The sequence below is a fragment of the Plecotus auritus genome (assembly GCF_963455305.1).
Source record: "Plecotus auritus genome assembly, chromosome: 4".
Lineage (NCBI taxonomy): Eukaryota > Metazoa > Chordata > Mammalia > Chiroptera > Vespertilionidae > Plecotus > Plecotus auritus.
This window is the reverse complement of record NC_137775.1, coordinates 50281232-50309220: the sequence shown is the minus strand read 5'-3', so window position 1 is coordinate 50309220 and position 27989 is coordinate 50281232. Positions and strand designations below refer to the sequence as shown.

At 36.8% G+C, this 27989-nt stretch overlaps 1 protein-coding gene and 1 pseudogene across 2 annotated transcripts in view; one reads left to right on the top strand and one right to left on the bottom strand.

Moving 5' to 3' along the window:
- The window catches only part of FUT9 (fucosyltransferase 9), a 175037-nt gene that overhangs the window by 47041 nt on the left and 100007 nt on the right, over nt 1-27989 (top strand). The window lies entirely within an intron of this gene.
- Nucleotides 26494-26848, bottom strand: LOC308246033 (large ribosomal subunit protein eL33-like; annotated as a pseudogene). The gene has a single exon. The product of its transcript is annotated as a large ribosomal subunit protein eL33-like (transcript).

The following is a 27989-nucleotide window of genomic DNA, read 5'->3' as shown; positions in this document are numbered from 1 at the left end:
GCATGCCCCACACTGGGGATTGAACCCGCAACCCAGGCATGTACCCTGACCTGGAATTGAACCATAACCTCCTGGTTCATAGGCCTATGCTCAACCACTGAGCCACACTAGCCAGGCATAATATACATACTTCTTAATTGTGTACAGTAATAATGATAAAAGAGAGCTTAGGTAGATGAAAACTGCTGCAGTTCATTTCTTATCATCAATCTGTTCCATTATCAATCTATAAGATATTTTAGTTTGTGTCCACTTCTTTTATTTTTATATCTGACATTAGAAAGTGCAAAAGAGCAGTAAGCCACACACATTCCATGCATCATACAAAAGCAGAAAAAAAAAAAGAAAAACTGAATTGCCAAAGCAATTACAGCGCCACTCACAGCTAAGAAACTCAACATTATCAATAGTAACAATGGGCAAAATTTACATTTGTTGATTTTATAAACTCATGCTTGAAAAGCTCTAAATTGTTCTTTCTCAACCCATAAGTCTGGGTTAAAACTCCTTGCCTTTAAATGCTAAATGGGGGGGGAATTCTTTGTTACTGTTTTTTTTGTTGTTTGTTTGTTTTGCTTTTTGTTGTTTTTTTGCTATACAAAATTAATGTAAGCCCAGAATAAAAAGCAAAATATACATGGGAAGCAGCTGTTGGAGAAAACAGAACATGAGACATCTAGATAGGCAACAACACTGTGCATAAAGCAGAGGTGTTGAGGCATCCAGAGAGGACTCCTTGAAAAACCTACCGTCCCTCAATGTCATGCTGCTTGTAAGAACATTGTCATTAGAGTGCATGCCATTGGACTTTAAAAGAGGAAAGGTTTAGGGACAAGAGGGAGAGAAAACAAATTACTATAAACACAAATAACTAAGCATAAGGAAAAGTATGGGAAATATCTAAAAAGTTTCACCTCTTTCTAGGAATGTACTTCAGGTGGCCATATATGAGGTGATCAGATAATATTCTCCTTTTCAAGGAACAGAACTTAAAAACCACCTTCTTTTGGTTCAAGTTTCTAGAAACATGCACTGGGAGTCTGTTCAAGACATGTCCAATAATTTTTTTAATGTTTGTATTGATTTCTGAGAGAGGAAGGCAGAGAGAGAAAGGGATAGAAACATCAATGAAGAGAGAGAATCATTGATCAGCTGCCTCCTGCATGCCCCCTTCTGAGGATCGAGCCCTGACCTGGTTCAAGGGTTGATGCTCAACCACTGAATCAACATGGGTCAAGCGACATGTACAAAAAAAAATGTGATATGTTTATGCTCTAAATAGAAAGGAGCCTGACATTTCTTCTTTTTTTAAAAAATATATTTTATTGATTTTTTACAGAGAGGAAGGGAGAGGGATAGAGAGTTAGAAACATCGATGAGAAACATCGATCAGCTGCCTCCTGCACACCCCCTACTGGAGATGTGCCCACAACCAAGGTACATGCCCTTGACTGGAATCGAACCTGGGACCCTGGAGTCCACAGGCCAACGCTCTATCCACTGAGCCAAACCAGTTAGGGCAAGCCTGACATTTCTGAGTCCTAACTTCACCACTTGCTAACAGTGGGGTTCTGCAAGTCAGCACTGGAAGGGCTCTAAGGTCCCTATTCATTCTAAAACTTCCCTTGTCTCTTCTCTCTCTCTATTTCCCCTCCAGTCCTATGTGTGTCATACACAGGTCTGCTGCCACCTTTCTCCCCTGCATCTCTTTGCTCTTCCTTCCTTTGTAAGTCAGTGTAAGGTCTCTGTAGCTACCACTGAAACCCCACCTGTGCAGCACTGAGCGGGGAAGGCGAAATAGGCAGAAAAGCAGACAAGATAGCCCACAAAATGAAGCCACCCCAAACCTATCAACTTCTCCACGCCCAGCTTCCTCTTTCTCACCAATAGCATCAAGAATAGTATCAAGAAATTGAAATACTTTATCTAAACACAAACCAGTAGCCACGATGGCTCCATTTTCAAAGAGAAAAATAAAGCAAAACATTTTTAATTCTAATTGGCTCCGGTGCTTTGTAGAATGAAAGCAGCTAATAAAATACTGGGAGTGCTCGACACAGACAATATTCACCAGGTCCACATTCCTTTCAGAGGCCTTTCTCAAAGCCTTGAGACCTAAATGATATAACAAAACTAAATTTTGAAGTAACTGTTAAACCTATTTATATAAACTAGACAATTTTCTCAAGATGTGCTCTTTTTTGCCTCTTCAGACTCTCACTAGACCTCCGTCATCAAGTGCTAATTCACACATGTGGAGAAGCCTCCAGCCTCTCCAAACATTTTTAACATCTGTAAATTAAAGACATTTTCAAGGAATTCACATGATCTCATCTGGACTGGGGCTTGCCCTTGTTTGACATTCTTCAGCATTCTTTTCATAACGGTCAGTGGCAGAGGGGCTGTAACTGATCTTCTCATTGCGGCACTGGAAACGTGAGGCGCTTTGCATTGGGCTCAGTTCTGTTCTGTTATGCTACTCCCGTTTGTCAGTAGGTAAAAACTTTCCCCGTTCCCCAGAAGGCAGTACCTTCTGTGAATAGTTGCTTTAGACAAGCATTCATTGTTCAGAGGGCTAGATTCCTCACTGAGCAAAAGCGACAGCATTATAAAGATGCCAGTTTAAATTTTTTCTAGGCTTGAATTTTTCAAAGCTGGAAAGGAACCCTCACTGTTGAGGCAGTCATGAAAGAAAACCTCTTTTCACAAACCCTGGAACAAGTGGATGAAGAGAGTAAGAGTGAAAGTGCAAAGACTGGGAAACTGGCTTGTTTCCAAGAAACAGAAAAAAGCCACAGTTAGAAGTAATTGAACACTTTGAAAATCTCTTTGAAGACCTAATGCAGTGGAACTTTTTAAAATGAATTAAAAGCGAAATGCATAATAATTCCATGTAAGAAAAATATCAATTAATATTTGACGTACTAAGTAATGAATGTATAAATGTTTAATGTAGTGAGACCTGGCAGTAGCGCCCTTTGGAAATGTGTGTTTAGCGTTGGCAACGTTGTTACTTGGAGGAGACAAATGAAAAAAACTGACAAAGTTTTACCTCTTGTTATTTTATGCCTTGAATGCATTGCCTGGTTCTTGGTCATGATGTTAGCTGTATTGATCACCCTTACTCAATAGAATTTTTCACTTATAATAACAGGAGGGGTAGTTGTGCTTGCAGGAAAAATGTTAGAATAGATGTTGTTAAGACGACACACAATATGAGATTTTTGAAATATATGGCTACATGTGGTATTTTTAAATACTAGTAAAATTATATGAAAATCATTGACACTTGGTGAACTTTGATATCAAATCAGATGCGTACAGAACACAGTGGAGGATGAGACCTAAAACGAAAAAAGCTTCAAGAGTGTTTATCCCTGAAGGAGAATGTGTTTTCTGCTAACTGTGGTAAAGATGTTATGTACTTAGTAGATAGGATCGTGTGCTGGCAATCCTCCCTATGTGTCCCAATGCTTTCTTTGTGCCAGATTTCCCTAGATTCATTTTTCCATATCCAGCTAAATTGACTCCATCCACGGAAAGCCAGAGAATAATGTTAGGCCCACCACCTGCACACATGCACACTTATACGTATGCACATCTGTACACATGCACACTTATACACATGCACATCTGCACATGCACATACTAACACGCTAATATTCTACTTTGGAGCAGTGATTTTACATTGGACCATGTAGATGCTCCAGAATAGTAATAGCCACCTAGCACACAGGTGTTTAAAAAAGAGAAATAACTCTGATGTAGTGGAACGTGACAAAATCCTGAATGAGAAAAAAAATCAAATAAAAATAACAAAATCTTTGGGTTGGAAAATATTTTAAAAGTCCTCTGAGACCTATAAATGACTGCCATTACCGTGGAAGACCACTAATTTCTAGTTTTCGGCTAGAGAAGTTGTGTGCCCATACTGGCTCTCTGTGATAAGGAACTCATCCTACACCTCACTGGTATTGTGATTGTGATCGCATTTAACCTTGGGGAACAGGGGCTCTGACTGACTTCTGCAGCATGGCCTGGCTGCTGGATGAGAGCTAAATGGAGGTCACAGAGAGCATGGTACAGGAATAAATGGAATGTGATGTTGATGATTGGTCATCCAACATTGGCAATGCCCAAATAGGATGAAACTGACATGCAAATGCACGGTAACAACAGCAATGAAAATAGGAGAGGGCTGATGGCATTGTTAAAACAAGTAGCTCTTCACAGTGTCTTTTCATTTCCTATGCTAAAAGGCCCCCATTTTGAAGTATTTTTTCTTTGGTTCCCAATATACACATTTACCCACATTCCCCAAAATACATATGTAAAAGTATTTCTAATGTATAAAAATGGCTGGGTCCTAAATCTATTTGATTTATTATCTATGATGCTCTTGGCTTGTTTATGACCAAGGTCCTACACAAACCATTCTTCATCTTTATCTTTTACTGTAACACACACACACACACACACACACACACACACACACCATACCACTCCAACCCCTCCCCACTTCTGTCTGCATTACATAGCTCTAAGCTGAATGGCTAGGTAATTCCACTATTAAGAAATCAAATGTGCAGCCAAAGCAATGAGGAAGATTATCTTAATTTATGAAGAAATGTGGTGTAGAAGAGTATTTCTCAAAATATGTTTTTAGACTGACAACATCAGCATCCCCTGGACATCAGAATCTCCTAGACTATAAAAATGTAGATTCATTGACCTCATCACAGATTTGGAGTTGAGATCAACAAAACTTTATGTTTAGCAAGTGTTCCATGTGACTCCTAAGAATAATTATTATTACAACGCTGGATCAGCTGTTTCTGGAAAAGTTGTTAGTGTCATATGCATGCTTTTCCTTTCTTTCTGTCTAAGTACCCTTGGGCAACTTATGAAAATCTTCTAAGCCTTCATTTCTTTGTCTGTAAAATAGAGCAATTAAATTAGATGGTCATGGAGGGCTAGCCCAGGTCTTACTAGAACAATTCATTGTATAGTTGTTCAGCTTAAGTGTTTTAAAATGAACTATTCAAACAAACAATGCTCTCTTACAGGAGTTTTCCTGTGATTCTGTCATTTCTAGTGTGCTCTGGGAAGACTGCTATAGCCACAAGAGCAACAATACTTGGGAAAGAGAAAACTGTGTTTAGTGAGGGGAATGCCAATGGTTACAAATTCCTGGCAACTTGCTCAGTTCTCTAAGGAGTTGGCAATGTGGCTACTCCATCTATTATAACGGGATGTGATCAGTATGTTAATTATCAAAATTTTGTTGTGTCTCTTTGAGCTGCAAGTCTATGAATTTTCTCAGGAATTTGTATGCAGTTTAAAGAATTTTGAGTTTTAAAAAATGCTATATATTGGCTTTGCTTTCTGCAACATTTTCCCTCCAGAGGATATGTATGTAAACATAGCCACAAAACTGCTATGCGTCTATTATTTTTAAATTTTAGTGATAAGCCATATGCCTAAAATACTTTAGTTGAAAGTTTAGTCCTCTATCTGTCATAAATTACAAAACTGATAGAAAATCTTCAGTGAAAAGACTTAACAATTATGAGCTGCAAGATAACAGAAAGATAGATTGTTGTCACAAGATAATGGCCGCTGACTATAAGATAAATATCAAGGCAAAGTCATGGCAAAGTCTGGCCATTTATCAAACATAAACATTGAAGAAAAGTAGGGTACATTTATCAAGCAACTGTTCTAGTTCAGAAATTTTATTTTTCTCATCCAAGCTGATCTATGATTTAGATGCTATCATTTCACCTGCCAGATGTTTGCACAGCTAAATGACTTGGGTCACTACTGCATTATTTAGGGTTATATAACCTTGATTTTTTGAATGATGATTTAATTTAATCCAAGAAATATCTTATAGTAAGAAAGTAATTGATTTGGCTTACTTTTAGTTTCTTTTCTCTTTCTATTTAGAATTTATTATGCCTCATTTATTTCCTGAATGTGATTTAGTCTGGTTCACATTAAAATGCATATTCAATAGGTTTGTAGGATAGAAATTCAAATAAAAATCTAAAACTAGGGAGAATTATACTCAAAATTATTTTACTATAGGCATAACAATTCTAACAAGTATATTGAGTGCTTCTACACCTCTTACTTCCTCATATGTGTGTCCTACTGAACTACACACTTTGATACTTGACAGCATACTTGTCATCCATAGTCATTTATACCTATTTCCACTCCTAAATTACTGTAAAAGGGAGCCACCATTCTCCTAATTAAACATGTTATACATTCCAACCATGATGGTGAATTTGGAATCCATTTAACTTCTTAAAAGAATGGGGTCTATAGGCCAGCTTCCTCTAATGAAGAGCAAGCCCCCAGTAATTAGTAAGCTAGAGAGTATGAGAAAATCTTTGTATGACTGACAAAAGTATAAGTTTATTTCCAGATGTACTTGAGGATGGAATTACTTATAGACATTGTAAGATTTTTTTTTTTTCCATTTTACTCCCTAAATATTCAAGGCACTCAAGTATGGTATTTTTCTTCCAGAATCTTGTCCGATTCCTGCATTTACACACTTTTCATCTCTCAGTGTGAGAAATACTAAACCAAATTAATGAAAATCATGAATCATAAAATATGGTTACCTAAAAGCTTTTAATGTCTTTCTAACTTTACTACTTCCATCATTCATTTATGTGTTCAACCAAAACTTATTAAATAACTGCCATGTGTGGGGTTTGTATATTATTAAGGTAAAAAAAAAAAAAAAAAAAAAAAGATGAATAAGACACAGTCTCTCCATTGAGGAATTCCTATTCCAGTAGAGAGAATAATCAATATATATATTTATCAGGCTGTGGATATATGTGTGTATACATATATGCATGTGTATGTGTATATATATATACATATATATACACATGCATGTATATTTTTAGGTAAGGACAGTAGTTTAGTACAACAAAGAACATATGTTTGGTGTAAAGTTAAGGAGTAAGTGGGAAATTTCTGGAAACATAAGACAATTTTAGAACATAAATGATCTTGCATACATTGCTGAGGAGTTTAAATATTATCCTGTAGAGAACAAAAAATCATGGGAAGATTTTCAACATAGGAATAATGGAATCATGTCTGACTAAATTAAAGGCATCATGAAAGCAATAAATATTGGAGAATGATAAGTCTGCCACACTTTAAGTAAGAATTGGTGGTTGTAAAAAACAAATGGAGAATAGAGGTGATGTGAAGGGCATTGACTAAGGACATGAGAGACAAAACTGACAGGCCTTGGTAAATTATTTAGGAATACAAGAGGAAGGAATGACTCAGAGATGACTCTGCTTTTAGTTTGGAAACATAGAATTACAATTTTGTTTTGTTTTTTAAAACAGACTTTGTGGTAAGTCTGTTTTTAACACTTTTCATTTTATCAGTGTGACCTTGGGTAATTTGCTAAAACTCTTTGTACCTAAATTTTCTTACTTGTCAACAGGGATAATAATTACATTTACCACATGGGATTGTTATGAGGATTAATGAATCAATACATTCAATGATATTAAAATGGTACCTGGAGTATAGTAAGTGTTGAATAAATGTTCTTCTGATTATTATATCACTATTATTATAGAACATCATTATTATCAACTGATGTCATGATGCCTTTACCCAAAATAAATAATTCCAACAAAGATGGTTTTGAGGAAAACATCATATCTCACTTGGAACTAATCAAACATTTTAGTCAAATATCTAGATAAGAGTGGCAGATAGAAATGCAGTTCTGAAAAGAGATGATAGCTAATATATAAACTTGGCAGTCCATTGTATACATGTCACAGTTGAGGCTGAAAGAGTTTGGATTGCCTAAGGAAAAGTATAAGAAAAGAAAGAAAGGAAGGAATAATGACAAACAAATCAGCTCTCATGGAAATACCAATACATATCTAAGCAATGAATAGAAGATGAGCCATTATAATAGCTTGAAGATCAGCCCAGAGATGTAATGAAAGAATGTGGAAAATGGGTCAGATAACCAAAGAGATAGAATTCAATAAGGAAGAAGATGAAGAAAGCTGCATTGTCAAGTTCTAAAAATAGGATATAGCCTAAAGAGTACTCATTAGAATTCAACAAATGATTATTATAAGTGAAGTACTTAACTAATATGATAACTGAGAATCACTGATGACATAGAAGGTTATTTTCATACTGTTTCTGTTGCATTGATTAAAGTGAATATGTTAAAAATAAATATAAGACTAAATAAAGCAGTTTAAGCAATGTTAGAAATGCAATTCAGATTTCAGTGGGTTAAGTTGTTAATAAGGAAATGAGGAAAGCTATGCTTTGGTAAAAATATAATTGTAGACATATTTTCTATTTAAGTGAATTATATGTCATGTAAATTTGCTCCCATACTATTATTTGCACCATTATAAGGGTAGATGAGTCAGCAAATTTTATCCCTGGGTTTAGGAACAAAACATCCATTTATGAAGAACCTAAGAAGATTAACTGGAAGGACAAAAGAAGGAAAAAGGTTTAGTCAAATAATTAAATGCCAAAGAGTTCCTGTGCACAAATAATAACCAATTAGAAATTATAGTGGTAAAATAATTCTTTTTACAGGAGCACATGTGAAATAATATTTTGTGTGACATAATGGAATGAATAAAAAATTTCCAAATGGGAAGACTGGAAAAAAATTATTTACTTCCAGATTTGTTTATATATTTCATTTAATCTTAATCAAAATCCCAACAGGATACCTTTAGGAGATTTAAAAATTAATTCTAAAATTCATCAAATTCGACAACATTTGGTAACATAACTTGGAAAAAGATGAGTAAACAATAGAACAAATTTGTAAAGCACATTTAAGTAATAATTAAAACTTAAAAATCAATTAAAGAAAAGTAAAAATATCTCAGTGGATACAGTTCATGAATAATTTATGAATTATTCATTAATTTAGAAACAATTACTAATGAGATAAATAATATTTAACTTTTTAAATAATAAAATAAATAAAACAATGAAAAATATTATTTTACTTTTTTGATTAACTGATACATGAAGAGTACATATTTTATTTAACAAAAATAATAACATGCTTTAAATATTTATAGTTTTTGTTCTATAATTACATTTCTACAAAGCTATTTTTAAAAAAATAGAATATAAAGTCATTTATTTAAATGTTTATTAAAAATCATTCATAAAATAGCAAAATATTGGAAGCAACCTAAATGTCACACAAAACAAGAAAAGTTAATTATGACAGTTCATATCTTACCTAATAATAGACAAACATGTAAATTGACTGTACCTCTGCTACACCCACACCCAATCAGGAGTGAGTATTCAAATTAACCTGATAAAGATGGTGGGTTAATTTGCATATGCAGGCATGGAGTGGCTGGCCTGGGAGAGGGGACTTGCAGGCTCCTGGGTGGCCGGGAGCGAAGCCAGGGGAAGGAAGGCCTATTCTTGCACGAATATTGTGCAACAGGCCTCTAGTTATATAATATTATGCCAACATTAAAGTTATAATTACATGGCAAATCATTATTACAAAATTTTGAGTAAAAAGCTAGATGCAGAAATATACATGCAATTAGATTTAAAACAGAGTACATGTAATATATTCCAGATTTTTTAAAAATCATTTTTCTCTCAGAATCTGAATTATTCATTGTGTGGCTAAGGATACAGTAATCTAAATAGAAAAACTGAACTCTATGTAATTAGGGGCATATCAGATAGCTATTACTCTGCTCGCTTAAATTCAGTGCATTCATTTAATATTACTACCCAGACTAAAATAAATATGAGCACTTTCCAAAAATAATTGATGAAAAATAATATTAAAACAATGTTGGTCAATTAAAGTAGCTAATGTATATAGGATAAAAATTCTTTGAAATCTAATTTTTCATTTTATGAACCAAGTGAAAGTAAATAAGATATTCAGAAGGTATTAGAGGAGTTTCTAGAAACAGAACAAGTAGCCTGAATCTGACAGCTGATGTGACTACAGCAGGAAACTGTTAGAGGGATTGTTCTTGAGGAGCAAGCATTAGAACAGCATCTTTAAGTAAGGATTTGTGTAGACATATCTCTGGGAGCAAATTACCCCAGATAGGATTTATTCTATTTGGCAAGACAGAGTGTGTTTTGGAAGGTGGTTATTATAAGGAAGATGAGGATAAAAAACATGATGTGAAATTGAGAATTTAAAACAATTTTAAGACATCAGCCCACATATCATGATTATTAACTTCCTGACATTTTATTGAAATAAACAATTCAAAGAAAATATTTCTGGAACTAAAAATTGGTATTGTTTATAAGAGATCAATTTTTTAGAAAATAAAGTTTAATTGTCATTTTAGGGAAGAGTATAAAGAACACCAAGCTATACTTTCAGACACCTGGAAGCTGTCCCAGTTTAACCTTTACCACATGGACAAACGAGCAAGATTGGCAGTTGTTGTGAACTTCCATTTCCTCAACTGTAAAATAAGAAATTTGTTTTTAAATCATCACTAAGCTCCTTTCTATTCTTAAATTCCTATGACCATAATTCCAATAACAACCACTCCACAGTTAAAGCAATAATAGTAGTTAAATTTCATTTATTGTTACTATTTAGCTAAGTGTGCCACAAAATATTTCCTATGCATTATTCTACCTAATCATTGTAATCTATATATATAAAAGGCTAATGTGCAAAGTGTCCCCTTGGGAGTTCCACCAGGAGACTGGGAGTTCGATTGCTTGCTCTGATGTGCACTGACCACCAGGGGGTGGCGTGGAATGAAGGAAGGCCCTGGCTTACAGCCAGAAGGCCCTGATTGGACCAGATCGCTGGCCAGGCCTAGGGACCCTACCGTGCAGAATTGTGTGTACTGGGCCTCTAGTGATTTTATAAGATAGGTTCTATTATTCTACTTTTAATGACAAACTAGGGATTTAGAGTGGTTAATTACTTTGCCCAAGGTCACATAACTGCAATTGGCAAAGTAAGGATTCAAACCCAATTGACTGCAAATAACAAACACAACCATTAAAAAACACTCCCTTTCCATATCTACCAGTATCTTATTTAAACAACCAGAGTATATTAGTGTCTGGTTGCGAGCATGTAAGAAGTTCATTAAATTTATTTGACTTAAGAAGTTGTGTCTCATTCTAGTTATTTTCCATAGCATCTAGTAGTGTCTTACAGTTATATCTTTGTTGAAATACTGAAACACAGCAATTTTTTCTCCTTAAACACAATTGTTAGGATATTTCAAAAAATAAATGGGAGGAGCATGTTGAAAATTAATAGTCCATAATAGTTTGACATACGCAATTTGCTGTAAGCTTGGCCTACAACTTCAACATTGTATTAACATGGTTATTTTTATAGTGTTTTTGTCATATTTTTTAATAAAAGGATCACATTGCTTTCTCTAACAAAGTTCACTCGTTAATTCCTTGGTAAAAGACAAGATTTCCTGAAGCCATCTTTTTGCACCATACATTTTAATTAAAATATTTTGATGTATGTAAGAAATGCACAAATGCAGCGGAGTAAAGTTTATGATTACTCTAAATATGAGAAAAAGTTGGAAAGCAGATGCTTTCAATATTTTGAACAAATCAAATTATACATCACCATAAAACTTTATTTTGCAGGCACATTGAGGCCAGCACTATCTACGCACTGAAGTTATTTAGAGGAACGAGGCACTCTTCCTACTCTTAGGATTCTTTCAATTTAGTGGAGAGTCACACATGAAGAATAAATCAGAAAAGAAGACAAATGTTACCTTATAATTAAGCACAGGGAATAACACATTATTTCTACCTGGACATGGTGGGAGGATGGAGATTAGGACACGTTTCACAGAAGAGGATAATAGCATTGTTCCCTGAAGAAGCATTGAAAAGAGAGAGGATAGTATTACTGTTAAGTGTACAGGTCAAGTAAAGACCTAAAAGTCTATAAATTCTGAGTATTCAATAGGAAATAGGAAATAGAAGTCTGAATATCAAGAATGAGGTTGGGTTAGAGAAATGTGTTGAGCATCATCAGTATCAAGCTATTAAAATCTTTGCATTGCATGAGAAGCAGAGCTAGAAAAATTGAAGTGGAAAAGGACAGTGGGAACCATAAGCATTAAAGGGGGCACGCTGAGGAAGAAGGGCTAATGAAGGATTATAGATGGTGTTTTCTCAAATCAACCCCCCTTTATATTGATTCTCTCTCTGGTGCTACCTCTTCTGGGTTGTGCAACCTTGAACTTCATACATATCCTGGCACAACTCCTGTCATCTGTAGAGCGAAAGAATGAGGCTCATTCATTCCCAACTTGGGCCCCCAAAAGTAGTGACAGAGTTCTTAAAACTAAATTCAAACTCCATATCATTTTCAGTATTAGGAAAGTACAGTATACATTGCAAGCTTGTGCACTAATTTTAAATCCTTCAAAATTTAGGCTCTATCGTTAAAATAATGACAGAATCTTTACTGGCTAAAACATTGCAAATCATTTGTCCAGATGGCTATTAGAATTCCTTTTAGCTCTGAAAACTTGTTATCTCAGTGAACATTTGCAGTGGCTGGTTTTCCACATAAAATGTATACTGCACCGAACAATATTCACATGGTCCCCAACTCTAAGAATGTAGCCTGTCTCGCAGCTGCACATGGGCCATTAGCTCTGCAGTTTACATAAAATGCAATGGTATCTGTTTTCTTTGGTTTGTTAAAATCCAAACCATAGCATTTTAAAGCAGTCATCTCCTGCAAGGAAGGCAAAGGCATAAATGAAAGAAAGAGTTGTTAACATGAATTTCCCAAAGAAGTCTAGTGTATTGACATCTAGTTAGGAGTCAGATTTTCATTTAATTAGAAGGCTCTAGGAGGAAATTAAAATTAGCCTTCTGGCATATCACTTTACTTCTTTGTAAAAGGGACAGGATCATAATTGCTCTCACCTAGTACTTCACAGATACCTCCTAAAGAACATTTTAGGAAGAGCCTCTTTGTTCTTTAGAACACTGGAGGTCAAAAAACAAGGTCATTTAGTCACCAACATAACCACTTTTTTATAAGAAAATTATTTTCAAAGCTAAAAATTTGCTCTTGAAATTATATCAAATATTGTAACTATAAAATATAACAATAAATAATTAGATATTAGTTTTTAGACAAAAAATTATTAGATTTTAGTTTTAGTCTAATAATTAGATTTTAATTTTTATAAAAGCCTGCATTATAAAGAAAACTCAACTCCTAACAGAAAGCTCTTACATAACAAATCAAAAACACTACAGAAAGCTGATTGAGTCAGGATCCAAGTTTGAAACTAATGATGGTGAAAATTTAAACAGTGGCAAACAATTGAGGTTCATGTTCCCTTTGGATACAGCAGTAACTGAGTCATTGACCAGGACTTGATGCAAAGAAAAGTTAAGAAAGCACGGAATCCCCAAATATTAGCTTTTTACCATTTCATGTTTAGCATCAATAGGAAAATGATGAAAACTCGGTGTTTCAGGAAGGAATTCTACTTTTCTGAAAAACAAATATAGGAATTTTCTTTCTTGCAGAAGCAAGTTTGGCAAATATGAAAACTCAAGTCATGTATCATTTTCATTTTTTTAACTTGTAATCATTCATTCATTTCATTATATTTTGAAAGGAGAATTAATGGATCAAATATTATAAAGACTAGGACATTTTTGTAATATGAATGTGTGAGTGAGTATAATGGAAATTAAAACATTTTAAACCTTTAGATTTTTTCAAACTGCCAATCTTACTCAGTTGGTTGCTTCATCAGTTGAATGTTAATATCAGTTAGCTGATTCCTTGAATTTTATTTCAATTAAAGTCCACTGACTGATTTGACAGTAGCTCAAGGAAAGAGTCTTGTAGGGTTCTAAACTTTAATATGTACATTAAGTTCATTGAGAGAACGGCCTTTCTTTTCTACTCCTCCATGTTTTGTAGTGGGTATTAACAAATATTTGTAAGCCCAAGTAGCCTGTCATTAGAGCAGCCTTTGTTTTCCTACCTCTTAAAACATACGGGAAAAGGATACTTACACAAGCTATGCTATTCACATAGTGTCACCAGCCTACGGTTTACTCTACACTGAGTGGCCAGATTATTAGGATCTCTGAACACATAATAATCTGGCCGCTCAGTGTACTTATGTGTAAGGGAAAGCTTGCAAATCTTGATATGTCAAGGGACCAGGAGATAGTGGCCCCCAGCCTCTGGCTAGTAAGTCCTCTGCTTCTTTCTAACTACCCACAATGAAGTTCTTATACATGGAAAAACCTTATTTTAAAATCCCAGCTCTGTGGTCAGTCTACACTGAGTGGCCAGATTATTATGTGTTCAGAGATCATAATAATCTGGCCACTCAGTGTAAATAAGGAAATGACCAGGCAAGTGGTCTGAAGTGAACTGTGACGCAGGGCAGTCCCTCTGCTGGTGAATAACACCTCCGTGGGATTCAGAAATAGCTCAGATTTTCAGTAACTTTCAACAGGATCGGGTACCAAGCAAAGAAAATTTGCATTTTTTACACCAAAATATATTTTTTTAAAATTGATGTTGAGATTTCAGGGACTATAGAAAGACTATTTTCTTTTGGGGCTGGGTCTGAAGTGGGAAAAATTAACAGGGATTATTAAGCTATCTGCAAAATGTCAAGGATGGCAGGTTTACTTAATACATAGCCTGATTGGTAATCTGGAAATAACTTAGGGTTTCAAGTGGCTGCTAAATTAATATATCTTACCCTATGAATATAAATTATAGTATTTCTTCATCCATGCAGACAAATATCCACATACTTTGTGAATTTTCACCTAAAATTTGTTTTTCAGTTAGGCCCATTTGAAGGATGCTATATTTATCATTTTACTGTATGGGATAGAATTGGCAAACTGATCTGTTTTTTCATTTGAACATTGAACTGCTGGGACTGGCATATATGCTTGGTACTAGCTTTAAAAGTACATATTAAATAGATTATTGACAATGTATTACACTAACAAAAGAATGAAATCTTGTCATTTGCAACAACTAGATGGATCTAGAGGACACTATGCTAAGTGAAATAAGTCAGACAGAGAGAGACAAATATCATGATTTTACTTACATGTAGAATCTAAAAAAATAAAACTGAAAAAACAGAAACAGACCCATTAATATAGAGAACCAGGTGATGGTTGCCAAAGGGGAGAGGGATGGCAGATGGGAAAAATATATAAATGCATGCTTAACTCCCAAAAAAATGAAAATTTAGAATAAGCATGTTATAATATTGTTTTGTGTTTGTGGTATTATTTCTCCTAGGCCAGCTGAAGTGCTCCTAATAGTAGTTATTTTTGTCTTAGAATTTACCACATGAAGTGCTCTGCAGCAAATATTATTAACCTTGCTTCACAAATTGGAACATTTAGTCAGGTTTATATTCATGTAAACGAATGGACCATAGTAAGGAAACCTTGATTGTTAACATACATACACAAGTCCCTTTTATACAACCTCCTAAACTATTAATATTACAAACTTGTTGGTAAATACCTTGTTTTTAAATGTGGGGAAGAAGGACTAATTTCTATGTATACACTGATTTCTATGTATTCTTTCAACCAACCTTCCATTTTCAATAACTTAAAACAATATCTGGTATCTCCTAACACTGAGCTTCCAGGGTACCATGGCTATATTGACCAATTTCTTATTGTCCTCCTTCTGTCTAGGCATTTAGATGGAAGCTTCCTCCATGAAGTTAATTCAGTTACGACTTTTTCATTTCCCTTTAGGGAAATAAGAGTTCTTCCAAATTTTCTTAACTGGAACATTGCAGTTGCCGCTTAACTGGTTTCTCTGCTTCCACTTTTGTCTCCTTACAGTCCATTCTCCTCATTTATCACATGCTGGAATTTTTCTATTTCAGTTTCTGTCCTCAGAACTCAGCTTCCTGAGAGCAGAAACTTTGTCCTTTTTGATCAACACTGTATCACCAGTGTCTTAAATTAAGTGGTATCTTGAAAATATTTTTGAATAACTGAATAGGTGAGTCACATATATTGTTAATATTTCAGAATACATAAGTCCCCATAAAGGTTTGCTTTTCTGATAAATAAATAGATTTTCTTGGCTATTTACTAATGAGCATAAACCAAAATCGTGGAATTGCAAGCCTAACGACAAGATTTATGGGTTACAAGTACTATAAAATAAACTGATGAACTTTCATTTATTCTCTTGTGTTCTCTGGAAATATTCACTTACAATTATCTTTGAACAGAGGGTAGACTAGTACTGTCTACTTCACCTGCTCTCCTTGTTACGCAGTGTCCAAGCACCTCTATTGCATCTTTGTTGAGTGGCCACGTGACTTCCACTTGAATTCCTTCAGTAACAGGCAGCATCTTCTTTCCTCAGGTTTCCATTCCATTTTCAAGTAGATCTAATTATGTTAGAGTTCTTTGTACTGAATTAAATTCTGCTTCTCTTGTATCATCATCATTGATCTCACCTCTGACTGCCAGATCCACAAAACACAATTTAACCTCTTTAAGCAGGATAGCGCTTCAAATATTATAAGTAACCTATTAAATATACTAATTTTTCTCTTATTAGCTTAAATATCTCTCAGCAACTATTTCTTGAGTGTCTACCATGTCCTAAACATAGCAGATATGAGCAATAGTAATTTGAGAAAACATTTTTCCTCACATGTCATCATATAACACTTCAAACTAAGCTTTAACCTTTCAGAATATATTGCCAAATGAATAGAAAATTAGTTGGAACTTAGGGTTTCTTTTTAATTTTAGTTACAAAGATGGGAGTTGCTTTACAAAAAAAGTGTATAACAACCTTGAAAACATTTTAAAGGAGAGACTTTTATTAAAAAATGTTTAATTATGCCAAACTTTAGGTTGTATAGAAGATCATATCTTTCTATTTTCTCTTAACATTTAAAATAATTTTGGATTGATTCTCCAAAAAATTTGGTGAAAAATATCCTAAATTTCTAGGAAAAAACATCTGGTATGTTTCATAAGTGCTATGTATTTTTAAGCTATAGACTTAACTATCTAAGAAGATAAAAAGAACAAATTTTTGGATAAAGAACTAAAACCAATAAATTGTACCACATTCTTATCTCTTGAAATTACTTATCTAAATTACCCAGAGTTCATTGTTAAACTTATCAAAGCTTGTCCCTAGCTGACTTTAAAGTTGAATAATCATTATTCAAAGTGCAAAATTAATCTTACCAGACACCCATTTAGGAGTCATTGCTCTAATACTCAGCTATTAGCAAATTAGACCTAACTTATGTAAAAACATCCCTCATAGAGATTAAACTGAGCTGACTAGCAATGTAACAGTTTTAAAATTTGTCATATAGTGGAGAGGATTCTGACCTGTAAACCACAGACATTACCTTGAAGGCCTAGTACTGACAGTTGCTTTACTCAGACTCATCAGCTCATTATGGTCTGTAATCTCTGCAAAGTTCTGGTGACTGATTCCCATTTGTTTATTCCCACTCCCCGTAGACATTCACTCTAATGTTTATATATGCTACATATTCCTGGTTCTATATGTATCCTTGTAAAAGTTACTGTTTTGTTTGTATGCATATTTTATTAATTTGCATAAAGGACATTGTGATGTATAGCATGATATCTTATTAAATTTCTTGTTTTACTAAATAAGCTCTATCTAGATAGCTAAATTTATGTGAAGATTTTCTAAATTTGGCAATCTGAAAGGACTGACCAGACTCCACAGTGGATACTCACCTAAGGCATTTATTTAAATGTAAAATATACTGGTACAACAAAAGAAAGATAGTGCAGGTAAGCATTGGAGGTTAAAGAAACATCCCATGTGTAAGGTGCTGTAGGTGTTTCTCTCTTTCCCAGTCCAGCACGGAAAGAGAGCGGGTCCAGTTCCTGAGTAGAGGAGCTGGGGATTGAAAAATAAAAGAAAGAAAAAGACAAGACACAAAGATAGAAGAAAAAAGCTGGGACCGGGTGAGACCACCGTCCTCTCTGATGGAGGGACAGGGACTCAGAGCCAATCCAGCGAGTTTATTTTATATCCCAAATACCAGGAAGTTTCATCAAAAGGTCAAGACAAAAGGAGACTATTTGCATTCTTGAATAGGCCCTGAGCATTCCTGGTGCTAGGCTGGATTTAGATATCAACCTACTTCCCCACACCATGGGCGGATAAGAGTCAATGCTGATAACAGGGCATTCCCAGGGCGTGGCTTTGCCTGTCACCTTGGGTTCAGCTGACAATAATTAAAGAATGCCCATATGCCTTCCCAGGCGCTGTCTACAAGGTGCCATTATTGGGAAAACTCCAAGGAGAAGAACCCAGGGAACCCATTTATGTTCCTTTGGCCACATAAAGAAGCCTGGCTTATTGGGCCTTAGAAAACCAGTTGCAAACATCAGTAAAGATCCTCACTCTGAGGGTCCCCAATACATCATAAACCCCACTGCTCTCATCTTGGCCACTGGTAAAAACCAGACACACAGATGTCCCTGAAATAAAGATAGAGTTTCTAAGTACAGCTATAGGTTCACCCTACATTCACATGTATCTAGTTTATTGTTTATAATCATGTGATACCATTTCATGTCTTGCATTCTTTAAGTATTATTTTGTCATTTCCCTAGAGAAGGACATCCAGGTTTTCTACAATTTCCAACTACCACAAACAGCACTGTGATATAATATCCATACCTATACGCTTAAATACTTATTTGAGAAACTAAGCTGTAGAATTGCTGGGTCATCAGTAGAGCATTCATTTAACTTATCTTCCCTACTGAAATAACTTTGAGAATGGAAGAGAGCATCTATACTAATAAAAGGTAATATGCTAATTAGACCGGGAGACCTTCTGGAAACCTTCCGGACATCCTTCCGGACAAAGCCTGGGGCTTGGCCATCCTGCAAACCACCCCCAAATGACCCTCAGTCCCTCGCCCAGGCTGGCCATGTCCCCCAGCAGGAACCCTTACTCCGATGGGGACATGGCCAGACTGCAAATGGCCCTCAGCCCCTTGCCCAGGCTGGCCATACCCCCCAGCGGGGACCCCCACCCCAACGGGTGTGTGGCCAGCTGGAAAACAGCCCTCAGCCCTCACCCCCCCAGTGGGAACCCCCACCCCGGTGAGGGCGTGGCCTGCCTGCACAAACCACCTCAGGCCCCTTGCCCAGGCTGGCCCCACCCCCTAAGGGGTCCCCCACCCTGATCCAGGACACCCTTCAGGGCAGACCAGCCGGCCCCCACCCATGCACCAGGCCTCTATCTAGACTAATAAAAGGGTAATATGCTAATTAGACCAGGAGACCTTCTGGATGTCCTTCTGGACAAAGCCATGGTGGCAGGGCTGAGGCAGAGGTGGTTAGGGGCAATCAGGCCAGGAGGGGAAGGCAGTTGGGGGTGATCAGGCTGGCAAGGGGGACCATTGGGGGCAAGCAGGCTGGCAGGAGGTCTAGTTGGGGGCAAGCAGGCCAGTAGAGGGGGGGCAGTTGGGGGTGAGAAGGCCAGCGGGGTGGGGGGCAGGTGGAGGAGAGCAGGCAGGCAGGCAGGTGAGCAGTTAGGAGCCAGTGGTCCTGGATTGTGAGAGGGATGTTCCAGATTGGAGAGGGTGCAGGCTGGGCTGAGGGACCCCCCCCCCACCCCCCGGTGCATGAATTTCATTCACTGGGCCACTAGTTATTAATAATTAAGCTAGAGCATCAGCATAACCAGAAACTGGGCAGCCCAGTTTGCATGCATACACTTAATATACTAGCCTATTCTCCAGATAACAAGGTGCCTGCAAGCACTTAGTATTCTCAGATTTCTGACTTGGCAATGTGATAGGTTCAATGATCCTTTCATTTACCTTTATCTCCACTTATTTGCTAGTTATATAGTCTTTTCTATCTTCTAATTTCAAATTTACAGCTTTAAATTTTTTTCTATTTTAAATATGCAGTTGGTGTCAAATTTATACAGATATTATTAGTCCTCAATTTTTCACCTAGCCATTAACTTTGTCTTTGAATACAAAAGTCCATCTTTCCTCCTCCTCCTCCTACACAATTTCTATTTTCCTTGTAGCTCTCATCTCATTCCTCAGTTACACAGGAGACACAGGTTCAATTTCTCCATTTTACTCTTGTAACATTCCATACTTTTCCTTCTATACCAGTTGTTATTTATCATTATTTATGAAGCTGCATGGTTAATACAATCAGAGACCATATCTGTTTGCTAACCAGTGTATCACCAGCACCTAGTACAGTTTTTGCATATTAAATGTGCTTACCAAATAGTTACTAATAAGATGAATAAATTGGCAAAGTCACTTTGCTTCATAAGTTTTGTTTATTTTTATTTCATTGCATTGAAAATGTTTTTTTTATGCATTATTTTATGTTCTCATTTATCTTTCCCATGTGACTAATGCAATTGGATGAGGTATAAGCTTCTCAGTCTGAATGAGAGGGGATGGGTGCGAGGCTTGACAACACCACTGCATGATTGAATGGCACATTTCCCAGACAAATGAAAAAAATATGCTAATGTTGGCCATATATACATATATATATATATATATATATATATATATATATATATATATTGCATAGAAGAGCTAATAAATTAAGTTGTGTTATGAATTAGGATATATCATAGAAAAGCCCTTTTTAACAAAAACTGGGATTGGAATATGCCTTTCTTCATGTCTATATTATATGAACATACTAGAGGCCTGGTGCATGAAAATTCATGCACTGGAGTGGGGGGTCCCTCAGTCCAGCCTGCCCCCTCTCACAGTCTGGGAGCCCTCAGGGGTGGGAGGCAACCTGGCAATCAGGGGAAGGCAACGCCCCCATCACACCTCTGCTGCTGACACTGCTGGCAGCGCAAGCCTTGGTTGGCCCTGGTTACCTGATCCTCGGGCTGGCCCTAGGCAGCTGGGCAGCCGATGTCTAAGGCTTGCTGCACCTCGGGCATTAGCTGGGCAGTGATATCCGATGATTGCCTGCGCCTCGGCGTTGGCTGGGCAGCCGCCATTCGAGGTTGCCTGCGGCTCAGGCCAGCCCTGGGCGGCTGGGGGGCTGAGGGTGGGTCCAGCCACACCGTGCACCTGCTGCCCCCCCAGCTGGGCTGAAAGGACTGGGGGACTCCGGCGGGGCTGAGGGGACTTGGCGCTGCCATCTTGTGGCTATGGGCACCACCATCTTTGTGATGATGTGACGGTCAATTTGCATATTCCCTCTTGATTAGATAGGATAATCACAACTCTTACTGAGGTAAGAGTGAACATGATTCAAAGACAGTAAGTACATAAGGATCCATAAAAAAGTGAATTCTTAAAATATTATTTTAGCAGCTATTATTTGGTGAGTGAATAAAAATATTTACAGCAGTTCTTTTCAGTACTTTCCTCCTTTCGGCTCAACAAATATTTTTATTTATTGAGCATCATGTATGGATATAAATGGAACATGTGGTGTGAAGAAACCAACTCTACCTTCAGAGGGCTTTCCATGTGGAGGGAAGGAGCTCAGCTAACACAGCTCCAGTGCAAGACAGAGGCTAATAGCAGCATTGACTTCCATGACTGGGACCTGTTCAGTCATACCAGGAATTTACCCACCTTATCTTAGTGTATAATCATCCTTCAGAGGAAGATAAACTTAGCATTTCAGTGCTTACAAATTAAATTGAAGAACAAAGGACTTAAATTCCCCTATGGTTACTCAGTGGCAGAGGCAGAATTAAATCAAGATCTTATGACTCCTACGCCCTAGTATATAAAAGTTTTGGTGATGTTAATAAGCCTAAAAACCTGTATGTCATTTTACTCTAAGTCAGTGTTTCACTACATGTGATCTTTTGCTGTGTAAAACCTCAAGGTCAATCAAGCTTTGAGAATGTTGCATGTCACATACACAAAATGTAGCTTTTCCATTGCTTAACTCAAAGCTTCCTAAAATATCTTAAAAAGAAGTTTCATTTTTTTACGTAACACGTTCTGGAAAATGTTTCCAGGCAAAAAGGAACTAGAAAGTCTTTTGTTGGTTATTTTTTCCTCGTGTAGATCTGTGTTTTAGGAAGACACTTTGATAGTGTGCCATGCCATTTCTCACTCCAGGCTTCTGCTCAGGCTGTTTCTTTGGCTGAAACACCCATATCCCTGTTGTGAGATGTGGTGAATTCTATGTATGCATCAGTTCAAAAGTCAGATAATCTGTGCTGACTTCTGTCACCTGTCACAAATATACAGGCATGTGTTCACACCCACATACAGAATGAGAGTTGAAAGTTATAAAGTAATAAAATGATACAGTAGTTCGTTCTTAACTTCAGTTTTGCTTTCCACAGTTTCAATTATCTGTAGTCAGCTCTGGTCTAGAAATATTAAATGGAAATATTCCAGAAATAATCAATTTATAAGTTTTAAATTTTATAATGTTCTGAGTACCTCACCTCATCTCATTATATAGGCATTGTATCATGTCACAATAACACAAGAAGAAGAAATGTGAGTACAGTAAAATAAAATATATAGAGACCACATTCACATCACTTTGATTATAGTATAATTGTTCTATTGTATTATTATTATTGTTTTTAATCTCTAACTGTGCCTAACATATAAATTAAACTTTATCATAGGTAAACACAGTAGGGTTTGATATTATCAGCAGTTTCAGCATCCACTGGGTATCTTGGAATATACCCCCCACAAATAAGGGGGGACGACTGTATTAACAACCACTCACCTTGAATGAGCATTTTCTATGTTTAGAACTGTCTCAACATATCACAAAACTCATTTAATGCTCACAACGACTATTTATTAGCTCTTTCCTCTCTCTCCCTCTTGCTCCTCAAAGGCCCTGGGCTTTTGGAAAGTAACAGCTGGGAGGAGACACATAGGCTTCCTGCTTTCAACCCTACAACCTTAGCTGAGGTAGTGAACAAAGAATGCAACCCGGGCATTGAACCAGAAATTGACCACTGAGCCATGCTGGCCAGCCTATGTATTTTTAGATACTTCCTTCTTCCTTTCTGCTCTCAATTTCCATTTCCCACATGAGCAAAATTCTTATGCTCTCTTGTTATTCAAGAACTGATCACTACTGAAGCTTACCACTACCACACCTACCCTTCTTACCCAAATCCAAATTAAACCTTTGGCTGATTTGTTAATTTTGTAGGGCTGCTATAACAAATGACCACAAACTGGGTGGCTTAAAACAACAGAAATTGATTCTATCAAAAATTCTAGTGATTAGATTTTTCCAAGAGAATAATTTGAACTTCTGGTGGTTGCCAGCAATCCTTGATGCTCTTTGGTTTGTGCCAGCATAACTCCCATCTCTGTCTCTGGCTTCATACCGTATGGCATTCTTTCTGAGTGTCTCTGTGTCTCCAAATTTTTCTCTCCTTATAAAAATACCAGTCACTGAGTTTAGGGCCCATCTTAATCCAGTGTGACTTCATTACATCTGCAAAGACTTTATTTCCAAATGAAGTCCTATTCACAGATACTGGATGTTAAAACTTCAACAAGTCTTTTGTAAACACATTTCAGTCCACCACAAAGGGGAGGGGGAGTGGGGATGCTAATTTCAACTAGGTGTTTAGAAGGACTAGATCTGATTAAGTTTATTTATATAAAAATCAGAATAGTTCTAGGGTTCATTTGCATTTTTATTGATTGTTTTTTAAAATTTATTGTTGAGAGATGGCTCCCATTTCCCCCCACTCCACCCAGCCCAGGCCTTCCCCACACTTGTGGTGGCCAGGTCCTAGTTCTTTATCTTGCAAGACCAAAGAATGGATTCCAGGACAAAAAGTGGTTAGCAGAGCAAATTTTATTGAGAGAAGCCAGTCGTGGAAAAGATGCATTTGGGGTTCCAAAAGCAGGCCAATGTCCAGAGCTTCCGTTCCATGTTGTAGTTCAGCATTCAAGGGAATTAAAGTCCATTAGTCCACGTGTGGAGTCTCACATGCCCATAAGCCACATGGACGCATGGGAGTATATCTCCTGCCATAGAAACCCAGGTCACCAGAGAGAGAAAGGAGAGGAAGTATGCACATTTTTATTTAGGGATAGATACATGCCTTGCTAGCTACTGATTGGTCCTTCCAAAGAATTCTACCTTAGCAGCATCCTTGGAACTGGTTTATACACCTTACTTCCTTGTTTATTTATTTGCAAGCTGCCTGTCTTTTAAACATTTTAAAGCTTACATCTCAGTGCATGCCCTTCTTTCCCCACCCAGCTAGGTCTAGTTCTAGGGCATTTTGTCTGTCTCCGTGTTTTTCTCAGAACAAGGTACGGTCAGCAAGCTGTGTTCTGCCTGCGTCTGCAATGCTCCACTTCCCAGCCCCCATGGTCCAGTCCCTCTCTACCCAACCCTCTTCTTCTATCTCTTCACATATACTCACATATGTTCTATAGTTAATCTCCTCCCGTCCTCCCATCCTTCTCCCCTCTGAGATCTGTCCGTCTGTTCCATGCATCCATGCCTCTGGACCTATTTTATTCCTCAGTTTATTTTCACTATGTGGACAAAAAGGGTGGGATAAACTCAGGAAATGCCTACATGAAGGCCTTGCAAACTCAAAGACCTAAAGTAACCACAAAGGATGGTCTGAAATTAAAACTTTAACTAAAAGCAGTTGACGGTGGGTAGTCACGTTCTAGGCAGGTATCTTCCATGACAAAGATTAACTTTGATCTTAACTGAGACTATTGTATTTTTGTATCTACAATAACATACCTTTGGAATGTCAGGGTAACTTCCCTTTTTCCAGACCCCTCAGGGCACAACCAATGCACCAAGGCAGAGATCCCAAATTCTCTCATTGTTATTGTTATCCTGTTAATTGTTGACTGTTCGCTATCCTGTATCCACCTATGTAAAAGAAGCCTATGTCTATCATATTACTTTTTACCCAGTCCCAGAGGTTTCTCTGCTTTGCTTTCTCCCGCCTCCCTAATCTATCACCAATGGATGTAAATCCATCTCCTCCTTTGATTGTAATTTATAAAACAAGGTGAAAAACTGCCCGTCTCCTGAGCATTATCTCAGTCTGTTGAGATTCTGCTTCCTGGCAATTGTACATAGTTTGGCTCAAATAAATACACAAAAATTATTTACAGGTTTGAATGTTTCTTACATTAACAATTAGATTTCAAGTGAGTTCATGTGATATGTCTTTAAAGGATTTTGTAACACAGATGTGTCAATCCCAAAATCATGGTTGGGATCAGAGCCTTCCTGGTCCCTGCTTGCTGTCCACAGCCCCCAGCTCCTCACTTTGCAGCAAATCCAAGGCTGAGGGTCCACGTCCCTACCCACTCACCAGAGTGAACCAGCTCCAAATGAGGAAAACTTAGATTGTTTATCTCTGGTACTTTTCCTTTAGCAGTGTTTTCACTTTTATGGTAAATATTTAAATAATTTTTTTTAATTCAAATCATATGATAAATGGCTTCATATTTCATTTTAATTTTCCCATGTTAATGTGGATTTAGGTCTGCACATTTCCCATATATGGTCCATAAATGAAGGACATATATAAAAAACAGGAGGGACATTTGTGTGAAATTTTGGCAACAGAAAACTACACAAATGTAAATGGTTTCATAGGCATGGATTTCTCTTCTTCCAAAATACTTCCTAGGTGTGAATAAAAAGAAAGAATAAGAACAAATTTAAAGCCTTGGTAAAGTGTAAATCAAGTAATCTGGGTTCTTCTGTGTTTGCTTGGTAAAGTCAACATTTATGATTATCTTGGAGCACCATCTCTGGTTGGGGTAAGAACAGAAGAATGTGCTACCTTTATTTAGCCCATTAAAATCCTGAAATTCAAGTTTTAAAAAGATTCAAAAGGCGATGAATGCATTTTAAAACAAAATGCTTTCCCTTGTATGCAGTGAGTCAGGATACAGCTTTGTTGTAAAATCAGGCTACATTCTGAATGATATTATGTATTTCTTTTTTTTTAATAACTTGGTTCATTCATAGCTCAAACAATTGTATTTAATGCAGCAATTGCAGCTAAAATTGCATTAGATTCTTTTTCTTCCACTGAACATTACTTGAGGATGAGCATTTAATAAGAAATAGTGATTCTTAAAAATCTTTTGGCAATTTAAATGCAACTTAAAAGAGAAAATACATAATTTTAAATTAAGTTGTCATGGTATAAAATAGTTGTTTACATTTTTTAATCAGCATTTCTTATTTGTTGATTATAAAAAAATATGCTAAATTTTATTATTTTGATGATTGATTTCCCAAGAGATTTTTATCTGAATTACAAAGCTATATAGCTTAAGGTATGTTGTTTTTTTCCAAATATGTTTTTCTTTTTACCAAAACACAGGAAAACAAATCCATTTAATTTATTTTCAGTAAGTTTAAATCCTTGAGGGGTACAGCATTACACGGATCCTGTATCCAATGGTCTTAGCAGGAAGGTTGCTTTGGAATTTAGCATGAACCATTCCACTGTTTCCTTGAGCACAAGTTCCCTTTCCCCACATTACTCTGGTTTTGTTTGGTTTGCCACCAGGAGTCACTGTGTTGTTCTTTGCACACATAAGCACATCTTTTGCCAGATAGAATTCTGTTTCATCTCAGGCATAAACACCTTCAGTTTTAAGAAGAGCTGTGTGCTCCCTCTGGTTCTGGAACCCCTGCTTACTGCCAGTAAAAATGACCGTGGACCACAGCCTTCCACACATATTTGTCATTAGAGAAGTCCTGTTCCCAGCAGGCCTCCACAGGGTCCAAGATGGCGGAAAAAGGTTCAACTATGTTTTTATTGATTTCAGAGAGAGGAAGGGGGAGGGAGAAAGAAATAGAAACATCAATGATGAGAGAAAATCATCGATTAGCTGCCTTCTAAGGCATGTGCCCTGACTAGGAATCAAACTGTGACTTCCTGGTTCCTGGGCTTCTGTTCAAACATCGAGCCACACCTGCCAGGATAGCTTAAATTTTATAATTAAAATTTATAGCAAAACATTTTTTATGCAATTAAGTCATACTCAAAAATATTTTTGGTTATTTAAATAATCATATGAGTTTTTATAGTTCCTTTTATTCAACCGTTTTGAATATTCTGGAACTTACCTAGTTGTGATATTTTACAGCATTGTCCCCAAACATCTGCAATAAATTCCACTGGGAGAGAGGAGGCTTATTCTAAATGGAAATTTTGGACCCTACCCCATACTTATTTATCAGTACCTCTTGGAAATATAGTTCATGAAACTGTTTATAAAGGAAAGTGTCCATTTTTTTTAGTTGTTATTGTCATAGTCAAAAAAGGAAGGAAGGAAGGAAGGAAGGAAGGAAGGAAGGAAGGAAGGAAGGAAGGAAGGAAGGAAGGGAGGGAGGGAAGGAAGGAAGAAAGGGTGTCATCAGCCATCTGTTCCTGGCCAGTCTCCCATCTTTGTTCCCAGCCAGACATCTCACTCTGGATGACTGAGGATGGATATAAGTATCTTACAATCTTTATCTTGACTTTACTTTCTACCTCTCATTTTTAGATTCTTTATCTAGGGAGGGTTTTAAGAAGTGGGATCAGAAATCGAAACATTATCTGAACAAGCAAGAAGGTCACTTGCTTCTGGGGAACAGCCACTGGACCTCAGCCCAGTGATCATCCTGGCTCTCACAAGAGACAGAATTTATTGTTCATTGAATTAATTGCTCCAACACCCCCTCTAAACTATAGAGAAATGAGGCGATGGAGTACCTAAAAGTTATTGATTCAATTTAAAGATAGAAAAAAAAAAAGCCATTTTTAAACCCATATTTCAGTGAAATTAAAAGAACAGATTCATATAATCTAAACCAAAAAGTAGGAAACTACAGTCTGTGGGCTAAATCTGACCTGCTTCTAGGT